The sequence below is a fragment of the Orcinus orca genome, chromosome 8 (assembly GCF_937001465.1).
Source record: "Orcinus orca chromosome 8, mOrcOrc1.1, whole genome shotgun sequence".
In the NCBI taxonomy this organism is placed as follows: domain Eukaryota; kingdom Metazoa; phylum Chordata; class Mammalia; order Artiodactyla; family Delphinidae; genus Orcinus; species Orcinus orca.
In genome coordinates, this window is record NC_064566.1 from 32,441,778 (window position 1) to 32,454,714 (window position 12,937).

Sequence of the window (12,937 nt, forward strand, 5' to 3'; positions counted from 1 at the left end):
GTTATTTTACCATTTCCTCAGCCCCGGGATTTAAAAAAAGAAAGTGTTGGAACGTATTTCCACATTCAAATACAAGTGGTACAACTGCATAAGACATATCAACACTATGACATTTAAAGCTAATGTCATTAACTTTAAAAATTGTTTTGTTCCATCTTTGCTAATCAGTCACCATTGCATTTGTAATGACTAAAGGTCATCAAATCTTACTTACAAGAATAAATTTGGACCCAGTTTATTATTTATGATTTAATTGAAGCTTGCCAAATATTGACTGTTGTGAGCAATTCCTTTTAAAGTTAGTACTAACAAAGATCTGATGTTATAGTTCAAGCCAGACAATAAAGTTTAACTGTTAAAATTTCAAAGGAAGAGAATTTATTTAATACTTGGGGTTTCTGTTTTCCTCCCAGGATTACTGGAAAATTCCTGTGAGGTGTGGCAGGAAGAATAGGATTACCATTTGCTTTTATGCTCCAAGCTGACATAAATTAGTCCTGTTGATGGTTTTACACATTGAAGTGATAGGGGCATTGACAAAATAAATAATTATTTTGTTTTAGTATTACCATAAATCTGACTCCACTAATAAGGGATGTGTCTTATTAAAGTGAAAAAGAGACCAAGTTTTTTTCATATATTTTAGCCTGAATTTGGTATACAATTCAATATGTATATATATCCATAAGCAATATTTGCACTTTTTAAAAATGTTTGATCTCACTGCTGCTAAATTCATGGGGCAATTCCTGGTTTTTGCCTTTTTTGTTTTATTATCAGGATCTAGAGAGTGTCATACAGAGTGAGGTAAGTTAGAAAGAGTAAAACAAATATCATATATTAACATATATATGTGGAATCTAGAAAAATGGTACAAGCAGAAATTTCTGAGACACAGACATAGAGAACAAATGCATGAATACCAAGGGGGAAAGGGGTGGGGTGGGAGTAAATGGGAGATTGGGATTGACACATATACGCTATTGATACTATGTATAAAATAGACAACTGATGGGAACATACTGTATAGCACAGGGAACTCTACTTAATGCACTGTGGTGTCCTAAATGGGAGGAAAATCCAAAAGGGAGGGGTTATACGTATAGGTATGGCTGATTCATTTTGCTGTGCAGTAGAAGCTAACACAACATTGTAAAGCTACTATACTCCAATAGAAAATAATTTTTTAAAAAAAGGTTTGACACGTTCCCCCTTCTTGAGATATTCTTTTTTCAACTTGTCTTATGGAACGCCTCATTCTTTGTTCTGTGTTCTTCCTTTCTTTTTAAGATTCTCAATGGTCTTTTGTCAATCTCCAACACTTCTCACACATCTCAACTCTGGAGTAACTCATGGCTGAGTACTAGGACATTTTCTTTCTTTATCCTCACTACCTCATTGATTTCATCCACGATCATGGTTTTAAATACAATCTCTTCTCAAATCAAACGGCTAACTCATCCATCATATGTAGTCATCTCAAATTTGAGGTATGCAAAATTAGTGTCATCTTTTCCCCAAGTCTTCTTCAACTACAGTCTTCTCTCTCTCAGTTAAGGATGGTACCAACTTTCTGATTTTTCCTGCTAAAAATCTTGGAGCATTCTTGACTCTTCCCATTTTGTCACTATGTACATAAGTTACTCAACACATATAATTGGCTTCATGATAAGATACATATACAGAATTAAATATTGCATCTGCATCATTCTCTCCAGTCTCTTTTTCAAGAACTCCTGTTAGAGACATATTACAGACTCTCAATCTTTTATCCATGTCACTTATACACAGACACACACAGACACACACACACACGCACAAACATACCTTTTAATTTGTGTGAAATTCTAATTCCTCAAATTATGCTATGAGTTACTATTTCTCTTTTCAAACTTGTCCAGACAAGAGTATTTGTTTCTAAAATAGTTTTATTTTTATTTTAAATTATTCCAGTGTTTATAAGCATATTTTTTTCAAGGTTAATAACTTTTAAATTTTATATCCACCCCCTCCTTTATTTTCTCTTTTAACATTTTTACAAAGAATTGATATTTTTCATATTCTTGCATTTATCTTTTAGATTTACCTGAAACGCTTATTTTAGCATTTTAATCTGTGCAGCCGATTAAGGCAATTGTACTTTTTTTCCCCATAGAGACCTGGGTGCAAAGGCTACAAATAGTAGTGTATGTAGCCTGTTGCTTATACAGGTTGCCCTAAGGGACAATGGAAATAGCTCTTTCCAGTGGACATCCATATGTGACCTCATGCTGTTCCCAATCTAGGCTTTAGACAGGTATGCAGGATGCCTTTGGAAACCACCAGGGCACAGTGGCTAGGATTCACATTGACTAAGACATCATGTCCATCCACACCAACGTGCATAATGAGAACAATGTGACTGAGGCTCTATGCAGGGCTAACTTCAAGTCCCCTGGCTGCCATAAATTCCATATCATCAAGAAGCAGGGCTTTACCAGTTTAATGTGAATGCATTTGAAGAGATGGTGTCTGAAAAGTGGCTCTTCCAGGAAGGACCTCGAGTCACACATATCCCCAGTTGTGACCCCTTGGACAAATGGCAAGCTCTGCACTAGTAAGGGCTTTGACACTGCCCCCTCCTTACTCACAGCCACCAATAAATCCTCTTCATGCAAAATAAAATGAAATAAAATTTTTGTCAGATGCTTCTATAAAATTATCTACACTGAATTCTATTTGTTAATTTTTTTTACTGTCTTTCTTAGCACTAGGATTTTTATGTATTTGGAATTTGGTATGCAGATTCATTTTGTGATGGAGTATTTATTTATTTATGTTTTAATTTTCTTTATTTCTGCTCATCAGTACTTGCCTAGTAGTTGTCCAGTTGGCTCTACCTGTTCTTCAGGTTCTCTAATATTTATAATACTAAAAGAAAGTATGCTTTGAACTCATGATCTTGTGGCTTAGATCAAACATGTTAAGGGTGTTCACAGAAGGACAGTTCACAGAGGGACAGCTCCCCTACTTACGATTATCAAAACTATTTAGAGTGCAGGTGAATGAGTATTCTGCTCTTGGAGGAAACATCTGTGTTCAGAGTGCACTCTGAATGCTGTGGACAAGGCAGCTGCTCACATGATGCTGCTGAAGGATTTCATGTCAAATTTACTTCTCTCCGTCTCAGTTTTGGCCTCTAGTGGTGTCAGAAATTTCACCACTAAAGTCAGAACCTTGGTTTTGATTTTATTAATTTAATCATTCATCTATTTATTCTTTAAATATTAAATAAATGCTCCTGTAACCCATGTATGGTAGGTAAAAAAAGGCATTAATATATGTATCGATGTTCTACGTCATATATCATTAGGGAATTGCAAATTAAAACAGCAGTGAAATTCCACCACATATCTATTAGAATGGCAAAAATTCAAAACACTGAGTACAACAAATGCTGCCAAGGATTTGGAACAGCAGGAACTCTCATTCACTGTTGTCAGAATATAAAATGATACAATGACTTTGGAAGACAGTTGGCAGTTTCTTATAAAACTATATATATTCTCTAACATATGATCCAGCAATTGTGCTTCTCAATGTTTACACAAAGGAGTTAAAAACTTAGGTTCACATAAAACCTTCGCAAGGATGTTTATAGCAGCTTTATTCATAATTTCCAAAATTAGAAGCAACCGAGATATTTTTTAGTAGATGAAAGAGTAAATAAACTGTGGTATATCCAGACAATGGAATATTATTCAGCACTAAAAAGAAATGAGCTGTCAAACCATGAAAAGACATGGAGTAAACTTAAATGAACATTACATGTCAATCTGAAAAGTATACATTCTATAATATTCCAACAATATGACATTCTGAAAAGGTAAAATTATGGAGACAGTGAAAAGATTTTTATTTGCTAAGGGTTTGAGGGAGGGAGGGATGAATAGGCAGAACACAGAAAATTTTTAGGGGAGTGAAATTATTCTCTATGAGACTGCAGGGATAGCTTATGTAATTATACATTTGTCAACACCCATAGAATATACAACACCATGAGTAAACCCTAATGTAAGCTTTGAACTTTGGGTGACAATGAGGTTTCAACGTGGGTTCATTGATTATAACAAATGTGCCACTCTTGTGTGGGATGTTGATAGCGGAGGAGGCCTCAGGTGTATGGAGATATAGGGTATATATGGGTATCTGTACTTTCCGCTCAATTTTGCTGTGAAACTGAAACTACTATAAAATATAAAATCTATGAAAATGAGGAAACAAATCTGTTCAACTTTATTAAAAACAAAACAATATCTGACCTCACAATCAACAAAGCAATAGACAAATAATCGGTATATTCACCACTTAAACTAAGTATATTGGATCTTCCATATAAAATATATATTCCTTGAGGAATATCAGCATGATTGTGTAACTGGATGGTTATTAATAAAAATATTTTTAAAACTTTATAATAAAACTACCTTAATATTCATAAAGTGGTCTTATACCATAGAGAGCTCTTTGAAAGTTCCTAAAGTAGCAGATTAATAGTTAAGAACTTAAGAACTATTGAAATAATGGACAGTATAACAGAGATCACAAATTAAACTATAAATATCATTTTTGTTGTTTATTAAAAATAATGAATAAGCACACTAAAGAAAATATTAATAGTTTTTCAAATTGAGATATTTTTACAAATGTACAATTTTTTTTTTTTTTTTTTTTGCCGTACGCGGGCCTCTCACTGTTGTGGCCTCTCCCGTTGCGGAGCACAGGCTCCGGGCGCGCAGGCTCAGCGGCCATGGCTCACGAGCCCAGGCGCTCCGCGGCATGTGGGATCTTCCCGGACCGGGGCACGAACCCGTGTCCCCTGCATCGGCAGGCAGACTCTCAACCACTGCGCCACCAGGGAAGGCCCCCAAATGTACAATTTTAAGCAAGTAAAATTTTACAATCGATTGTATTTATCTTCTCTGGTCGTTATGCACATACCAACAGCCCCCCTACACATTACTCACTCATCCTGCCCACCTTATAGACACAGAGAGATAGTCAGATCTAGCTTCATCTCCGTTCCATTGTACAAACCTATCTTGATAAGACATCTATTCCACCTCTATTTTTTTTGCAAGTAGCCAGTCATTCCTTTTTATTATTGCTAAATATCTTTACCAAGAATAACTTTTATTTCCCTTAAACTAGAACTAAAAATCTTTCAGCTGAATGAAAATATAGTTGAACTTTAAATGCATTAACTCATTAAGTATTGATGTATCATTCATAAGGTAAGTTATGAATATTCCAAATAATAAAACCCATGTAACAGTGAAGTAAGGACACATAGAATAAGTGAATCTCTTAACTCACAGGGCAAATAAAAAACAAAGCCAAGATTCAAACCCAGGTTTTGACCTCCATCAGATCCCCTGTCTCCATGGCCCAGGCTCATAAAAGCCTTACCCCTGCCTCTGACCCCAAAATGCAGCTATGAACATAGCGTGAGGAATTCTCTCCTGTGAAGCAATTACTGTCATGCTATACAGAGCACTTTCCACAATGCAGACACGTTTGAAAGAACGTACTGCTGCCTGGAGGGTTGCCACCGTAAAGGAGAAGAAAGAAGGAAAAAAAAAAAAAAATCCCAAAGTAGCTAAGAAATGTCCAGTGCTAGGCAAAGGCTGAGTTACGATAACAAATGAGATGCAGTCTTCACCATCTAGGATTTTACAATCTAACCCCTATGTGGATAGAGAATGAGGGGAACCTTACGACCTTGAAAGATATCATCACCTACTTGCTTACCTACCAAACCTTACTAGGGACTTCCTATAAGCCAGTGGGTCTCAAAATATGTTTTCACCGGCAGCAGCATCACCTGGATACTTACTGGGCCCAAACTGACCCAAACTCACAGAATCAGAAACAGAAACTCTGAGAGTGGGGCTTGGCTATCTGCATGTTAACAAGCACTTCAGGTGATTCTGCTGCTCACGCAAGTTTGAGAAGCACTGCTGAAAGCAAATGTAATAACTCACCCCGAGTTATACAGACACAATCTAGCGGGCATTCCATTTCTGGGTTTGTGCTCACAGCTAAATCTCTCTCGTTCACATCATGTAGAAATATTTTAAGTTGACTACTCCCATTCTTTCACCTTCACCACCCCACCTTGAATGATTTTAAATAATACAGATTATCTGAGTGACACATGGGTACCTTCAAATGCTACCCTAGTATTGTTACTAAGCAGCCTGCTCAAATATGGTAAAAGCACACACATAAATCTTTCTGGCTGCAGTACTGTGATGGCGTTATTTTTCACGATGACGGGAATATGATTCAAAAAGCCTTTAACATAAACCTTGCACTGTATACTCTCCATGAATAGTAAACCAGCCAGCCAAATAACCTTTCTAGTGTCCACTTTCACAGACATTCCCTTTGTATTCTGTAAGGGTCTTGAACCTCAACATTGCCCCTGCTTGACTTGCAGTTATGTTTTCCAGCAAACTCATCAGGGGTCTGATGTCAAATGTAGACTGGGCTAGTGTTTCCCACTCAAGGTGTTTTGGCTTGGAGTTCACTCAAGTCTCAAAGCTTAGAGTTGAAGGTAGTTTTTTTCTATCTCAGTTACTCTACTAACCATAGTATAGTATCTTTATTATAGAGTCGATGACTTATAGTCATAAATAATGATTTATAAATTACTCAGTAGTAATAAAAATCAATATAAGACTGTTCATTTAGAAAGTCATAGGCATTTTATTATGCAATTTGCACGCATATTTTTATCTTGTGGTTCTTCTAATAGCCTTAGGAGGTGCTAGAATATTCATTTTGCCACTTAGATAACTAAGACTGTGCATTTCACACTGTGATATTGCATTGTCCTAATCCTGCGTGCTTATTTGATGCATTTATTAGAATAAACTGGGTTTAGCTCTGTGTTATAGAGACTCATAATAGCAGAATCTTAAACAAGATAGAAGTTTCTTTTCTCTGCCTTTCTGACACATAAGTCAAAGCCATGTGATTCTATCCCTTGAAGGTGTTAAGGGCTAGACTCCTCTCACTTGATGTGTTGCCACTTCTCTGATGGTGCCCTTGACTGTTTGGTCCATGATGTCTTCACCTCTATATTTACATTTTACCATCAAAGGAGGGGGAAAAAAGAGAAGAGTAAACTCATTTCCTTTATGGATACAACCTGGAAGCTATCATATATCTCCTTTGTTTATAGAACAGTGGCCAGAACATGGGGCTGGGACATGGCCCAGACAGTTGAAAAGGAGGTTAGGAAATGTTTATTCTGGGTGTCAATTTGCTCAGATTAAAGTAGAGTATCTTTTTAGAACAGAGAGAACAGCTTTGGGGAAGAACTATCAATATTTGCCACATTTAATCACCCTCTCTCACCTTAATTTAGAACCTGGATCTTAACTCTTAAAATAGGAAGTGAAACTGGTAAATAATAAATCTTTAGTACTAAAGTTAATCAGCAGAACACCCGAGAAGCACTTTTTTCAGCTGAAAACATTAGTCCACCTACTGCCTCATGCTCTATGAGTCTGCAAAAATCAATTAATTATGAATTTTTCTCCTAAGCCACTTATTATCCATCTGGTGAGAAAGCATCATAGGTGAAGGGTTTAGTCAATATTCCTCACATTAGGGTCCTCAAGTCACCTTCAGAACCACATAGGGTATTTAATAATAAATCAATCCTGGTTCCTGCCTAAACTGGGTGAATCAGAATCTCTGGTAATGTGGCCCAGGAACTTACATTTTAGCATTACTCCCAGGAGAGTCTTATGCACACTAAACTTTAAAACCACTGCAGAGTGAGAGGAAGAAGTAGATAGATTTAAAAAATATTTTTATGGGTGTATAGTTGATTTACAATATTGTGTTAGTTTCAGATGTACAGCAAAGTGAATCTGTTATACATATTCATATATCCACTCTTCTTCAGATTCTTTTTCCATATAGGCCATTACAGAGTATTGAGTAGAGTTCCCTGTGCTAAACAGTAGGTCCTTGTTAGTAGAAATAGATAAATTTAAATTCTTTTCTGGCTCTCTCTTATGATCTCCTATTACTGTCCTTCTGCAGTATCTGCGGGTTGGTCTTCCTATGCTTATTAATTCCTGGCAGGTGTTAGAGCTCAAACATTATGGTAGGAAATTATATAGACTCACTAAAAACAGTCAGACCTTCGCAGTTATTGACTTATACAAGCTTCTTAATGATGTGAGGTAGCTAGCAAAATGCAGTATTACTATTCAACAGACAAGTCAACTAAACTGACATTCAGAGAGGTCAAGAGATTTGCACAATGACACACAGAGGTGGATGGAGATCTTTATATGACTGTAGGTTCTTGCTATTCTGCACCTTCTTACAGCTGTCTCCCAAGTAATAAGAAGGTTGAGGGCATAGCCTCAAGCATAACCACCAGTTGGCTTCAGCTTTGTCACACTGGACCCATGAAGATGTTCATCTTGACACCTCTTTCCTCAGTGCCTGTACTTTATCCCAACCAGAAGTCCTACGTAGCAATTTTTTTTTCTACGTAGCAATTTTTAATGTTGAAAATAATATCTAAGGTCTAATGGTTTTCCTGAGGGAAGATGGAATAAAGTAATACTGAATGCCTGCCCCAGGCACTAATCTAGGCTCTTCACATAATATAGATATAACAGCTAGCACTCTGAAGACCAAGGCTTTTGTCACGCTACCATTCTGACTTATCTCATGCAGGGCTTATAGCAGAAAAATAATCAATGAGCCTGCGTTTAGCTTTATTTTTAAAAATTATATTCAACAATGTAAAAAATATTCACAACTTAAGGAAGTTATGAATAGATGTAGAATTTCAAAATCACTAAATGCCGCTTCACTTTCAAAATTTGGAAAGACCTACAGCTTGTACAAATCCTGTGCCCACATTTGATTCTTCTTGTAGTATGCCTGCTGTGCTCCATGCTTTTAGACCAGCACTGGGGTTTTAAAGCATTAGAGTCTGTGAATAAACTGTCATCACATCTGTTTTAATTGCATTTCCATCTGCTCATGCAGTGTGCACCTGTGCTTGGCTGATTAGACTAGAACAAGGGAAAATAGTCTTCTAATATGGTTTGCCTTAGAGTCGAAACCAAGATTTTTCACTTTTGATTTGATGGAGTGTCGGAGAGGAAAAAAGAACATGGGATGGAATTCACAAGGCATGTGTTTTAGTCCTGGGTCTCCCGTTTATAAGCTGTCACTGTGGACATATCTGTACTGTGACATTTCTGAACCTCTGTTTCTCCATCTGCAATTATGTCTGCCTCGTCACTATGTTAGTGTGAGAATAAAAGGAAATAATAAAGGTACAAGTGCTTTGTAAATATAAAAAATGCAATTTTGCATATGCCATATATTCATATGTCATTGAGACTGAAGCATAAACTAAAACAAGGTGTAAGATTCTTCTCAAATACAGAGTTTGCTGGTTAATTAAAAAAATCCATATGTTCTTCTACTGCTTCCTAATGCTGAAATTACTCTCCATTTTCGTGAGTATAAAATGGGAGATCAGAGCAGGAAGAGAGGAGTGTTGAAGAATTGATATGTAATTAACATTTTAAATATGCCTTTTAATCCTCCAAAATGTTTTAATATCCTTAAATAGTTTAATAGGTGCGCTACTGAGCTGCTGCAGCCAGGGCAGGGAACAAAGTGCTTAGATTAGGGAATACAGCTGAGACTGAAGCAAACAGAGCAAGCAAATACAGTGTGAAATCATTCCAGATGGAAATAAGCGCCCATAATTAGTACCAAACATTGTGCAAGGCATGTTAGAGGGAACAAACCTCCTTCAGAATGCTACTGAATCAGACTAGCACTGGTATATAAGGTGAATTTTCAGTAATTTTAAGTAAAGACTGAGAAAAGTCTGCAAACAATAATACTCAGAGATAAGAAATCAATAGCCCAGTTCAGAGTGATGTGGGGAAAAACAGTGTCTGGACACATGAAAGGGAATCAGAACATCTTTGATATTTATTATAACAAGGAGGAAGAAGGTAGAAGAGGCGGAAGAGGGGACAGGAAGGGGGGAGGAAGTGGAAGGGGAAGATAAGCAGGAAGAGGAGGAAACCGTAGAACACCAGAATCAGATGTAACTAATGGAAGTCCAGGTTTCCATCACTTCCTTAGCAAAGTAGGATAAGGAATGAAGAGATAATTGTACAAGTACCCGTGTATCATTACAGTTTGGGAAAATTACTTCCTAAAGTAATTACACATTACAAAGTTCACCCAAAATGTGGGTCAGTCATTCTCAAACAAACGTTTACATTGACTTCATAAAGTTCTGAATTAGTCTTTCCAGATGCTATTAAACAATTCTTAATGTGGGTTCTATAGAATACTGGCCCTATGGAATATAACTGTGATAATATCACTAACAATTCTATGATGAAATAAATCTGAGAAATATTTCTCTTTACTGAAGGACAGCCCAGAATCTGATTTAAAGAGAGTCTGGTGAGTCTTCAGGGGCAGTGTAGAGGTCATGATACTTCTAGTGGAACTCAGGCCTTTCTGGTAATTAAATTCAAGAGTGATGTGTCCAGAGGGCACAAATTCAGGTTGACAGCACAACTTACAGAATGAGTGCTTCCTGGAACAAAGTATACATGACAACTGGTTGATGGTAGCAGACTGATGAGAGAGATGACTAAATTTCAAGAGACTAATTATAGCCCGATAAAAAGGAACACTGTCTTAGTGGTTTAAGGTCATTAATCAACCATTTCCACAGAGGAGACTGTGGTGGTTGACAACCTCACTAATAATCAACGTAATTCAAATTCCCAGGATAGCACTTTTATGCATCAAATTTGTTTTATAAAAATTGAAGAGAATATGAAACACTTAGAAAAAGTGAAAGTATAATGAAAAGGTAGTTTTAAAAACTACTAAAGAGATAATAAATTTGTATAACCCTTTTGCAAAATAATTTGACAATATATTTAACTGTCTTACAATTCTTATTACACTGTAACTCAGTATTACCATGTTTTAAAGAATGAGCCTAAAAATAGTATAGGGGAAAAAGAAGCAAAAGGCAAAAAGTTGTTCATTACCCAATATTTTATAACAATATAAAACCTAGAGGTAACAAAAATGTTTTCCAGAAGAGATGGTTAACTGAATAAACAGACATTCATCCCATGGCCAATTTATCTCCTTACTGTTTCCCTTACATTTAGATTGTAATCTGTGACATGAATGGAGAACAACAGCTATTGGATTTCTTACCAAGAAAATGATCAGGATAAAGACTCCAATCACATGAAGCTTTGTTTTCAATAAAATATATTATCTAACAGAAATCCCCTTAAGGCTTTTATATAAATGATAGTCTGTGACAGAGATAAACACAGACCAAATTTATTGGGTAATTTGTCAGCCAGCAGCATCAAAAACACAGAAAATTTAGAATAATTTTGGGACATTTATTGTAAGTTTCTTCACTCAAATCCTTACTCAAAAACCAGGAAATTCTACCTTTGATAGACAGGTTTCTGGGTTGCAAGTAACAGAAACAGATGCTTGCTACCCTACAAAAAATGTTTGTATGTGTGCATATATACGTATATTGATCCATATATATAGGGAGAGCTATACTCAAAGGTTTTGATAGGTACAGGATGGTTGCAGGATGAGGGTTAGAAAACAGGCACCAAGATTACATTACAGCTACTCTTAAGGGATCCTCCAAAATATTCTCTAACTATTCAAAATTCTGGCAGAACAGGTATGATCAGGAGGTTTAGGTAATGTGATTGTTCAAGAGACAAATAGCAGAAGGGTATGGCCTGCCTCAGCCCCTGTAAACAGAAGGCAGCAGAGGAGGCAGTAAGACTACAACCAAAGGAAAATTCCTCCAGATGGGAGAATAAAAGGCAAGTGAGATAATGAGAGATAGATTAAATGTTCTAAAGCCAAAAATTGACAAAGTTTACTACAATAATCTCCAGGGCTGCTTTGTACTCACCAAAGCCATAAAATATGCTATTACAGGATAATGTTCTTTGTAACAATAATACAAGCTCTCCTCCCCTTTATTGGGTGTCCCTGGTCACTTCTACCCCAGATTCATATCCACTGGATCATGCTTACATGACTTGCGGGATAATTCTACTTAGGCTGCTTCTGTTCTACCAGGTTTTACCAGCTTATACTTAATTATACTTAATTTATCATTCCACTCCCCATTTGGATTATTCTTTCTGGTTTCTGCTAAGCTGTCTCACTATGAATGACAGTCATTGAGTCCAGGGTGGTATTATCCTTTAAGAGGAGACACAATTCTCTCACTCTCCTTTTTCTAGTCAACTAGCAAATTCTCAATATTATTTTCTACTTATTTAAGATATCCAATGTCTCTTCTTATCACTGATGACTATTAATAATTCTGAAAATATCTGTAAAGAAAATTTCCCTAAAGAGATGACATATCTGGAATACTAGATAGATAGACTGTGTCACAATCTGCCTTTAGTCCCCTCTAATTCCAATAACATTTACTGTGATTCTGCTATATACCTGATTGGAGCTACATTATGAAGATGAATGAGGCCTGCCATCTGCCTTCAACATGCAATACACTGAGAAATACAGACATAGATTGAACATGCTATACTACTGACACGGTAAATGCTAGTTATTGATATCAGCTAGGTTTTGTGGAACCCAGGGGAGGGAAAATTGGCATTTCTGGGAGGCTGGGAAGGCTTCTCAGAAAAATTAATATTTATAGTTTACTTTGAAAGTCACAGTAGGCCTCTCTCTCTCTCTCACATACACACACACACACACACACACACACACACACACAGGGCCATAATCTAAGTATAACCTAACTGGTGTTTAACCTCTCCTTCAGCCAGAAAAAGGT

General features: G+C 36.5%; 1 protein-coding gene, 1 long non-coding RNA gene and 1 pseudogene across 3 annotated transcripts in view; 2 read left to right on the top strand and 1 right to left on the bottom strand.

Moving 5' to 3' along the window:
- LOC125965190 (uncharacterized) overlaps nucleotides 1-12,937 on the top strand; it is a 259,474-nt gene that overhangs the window by 155,987 nt on the left and 90,550 nt on the right. The gene's annotated exons all lie outside the window — the stretch shown is intronic.
- LUZP2 (leucine zipper protein 2) overlaps nucleotides 1-12,937 on the bottom strand; it is a 450,167-nt gene that overhangs the window by 136,003 nt on the left and 301,227 nt on the right. The window lies entirely within an intron of this gene.
- Nucleotides 2,116-2,238, top strand: LOC117199074 (uncharacterized; annotated as a pseudogene).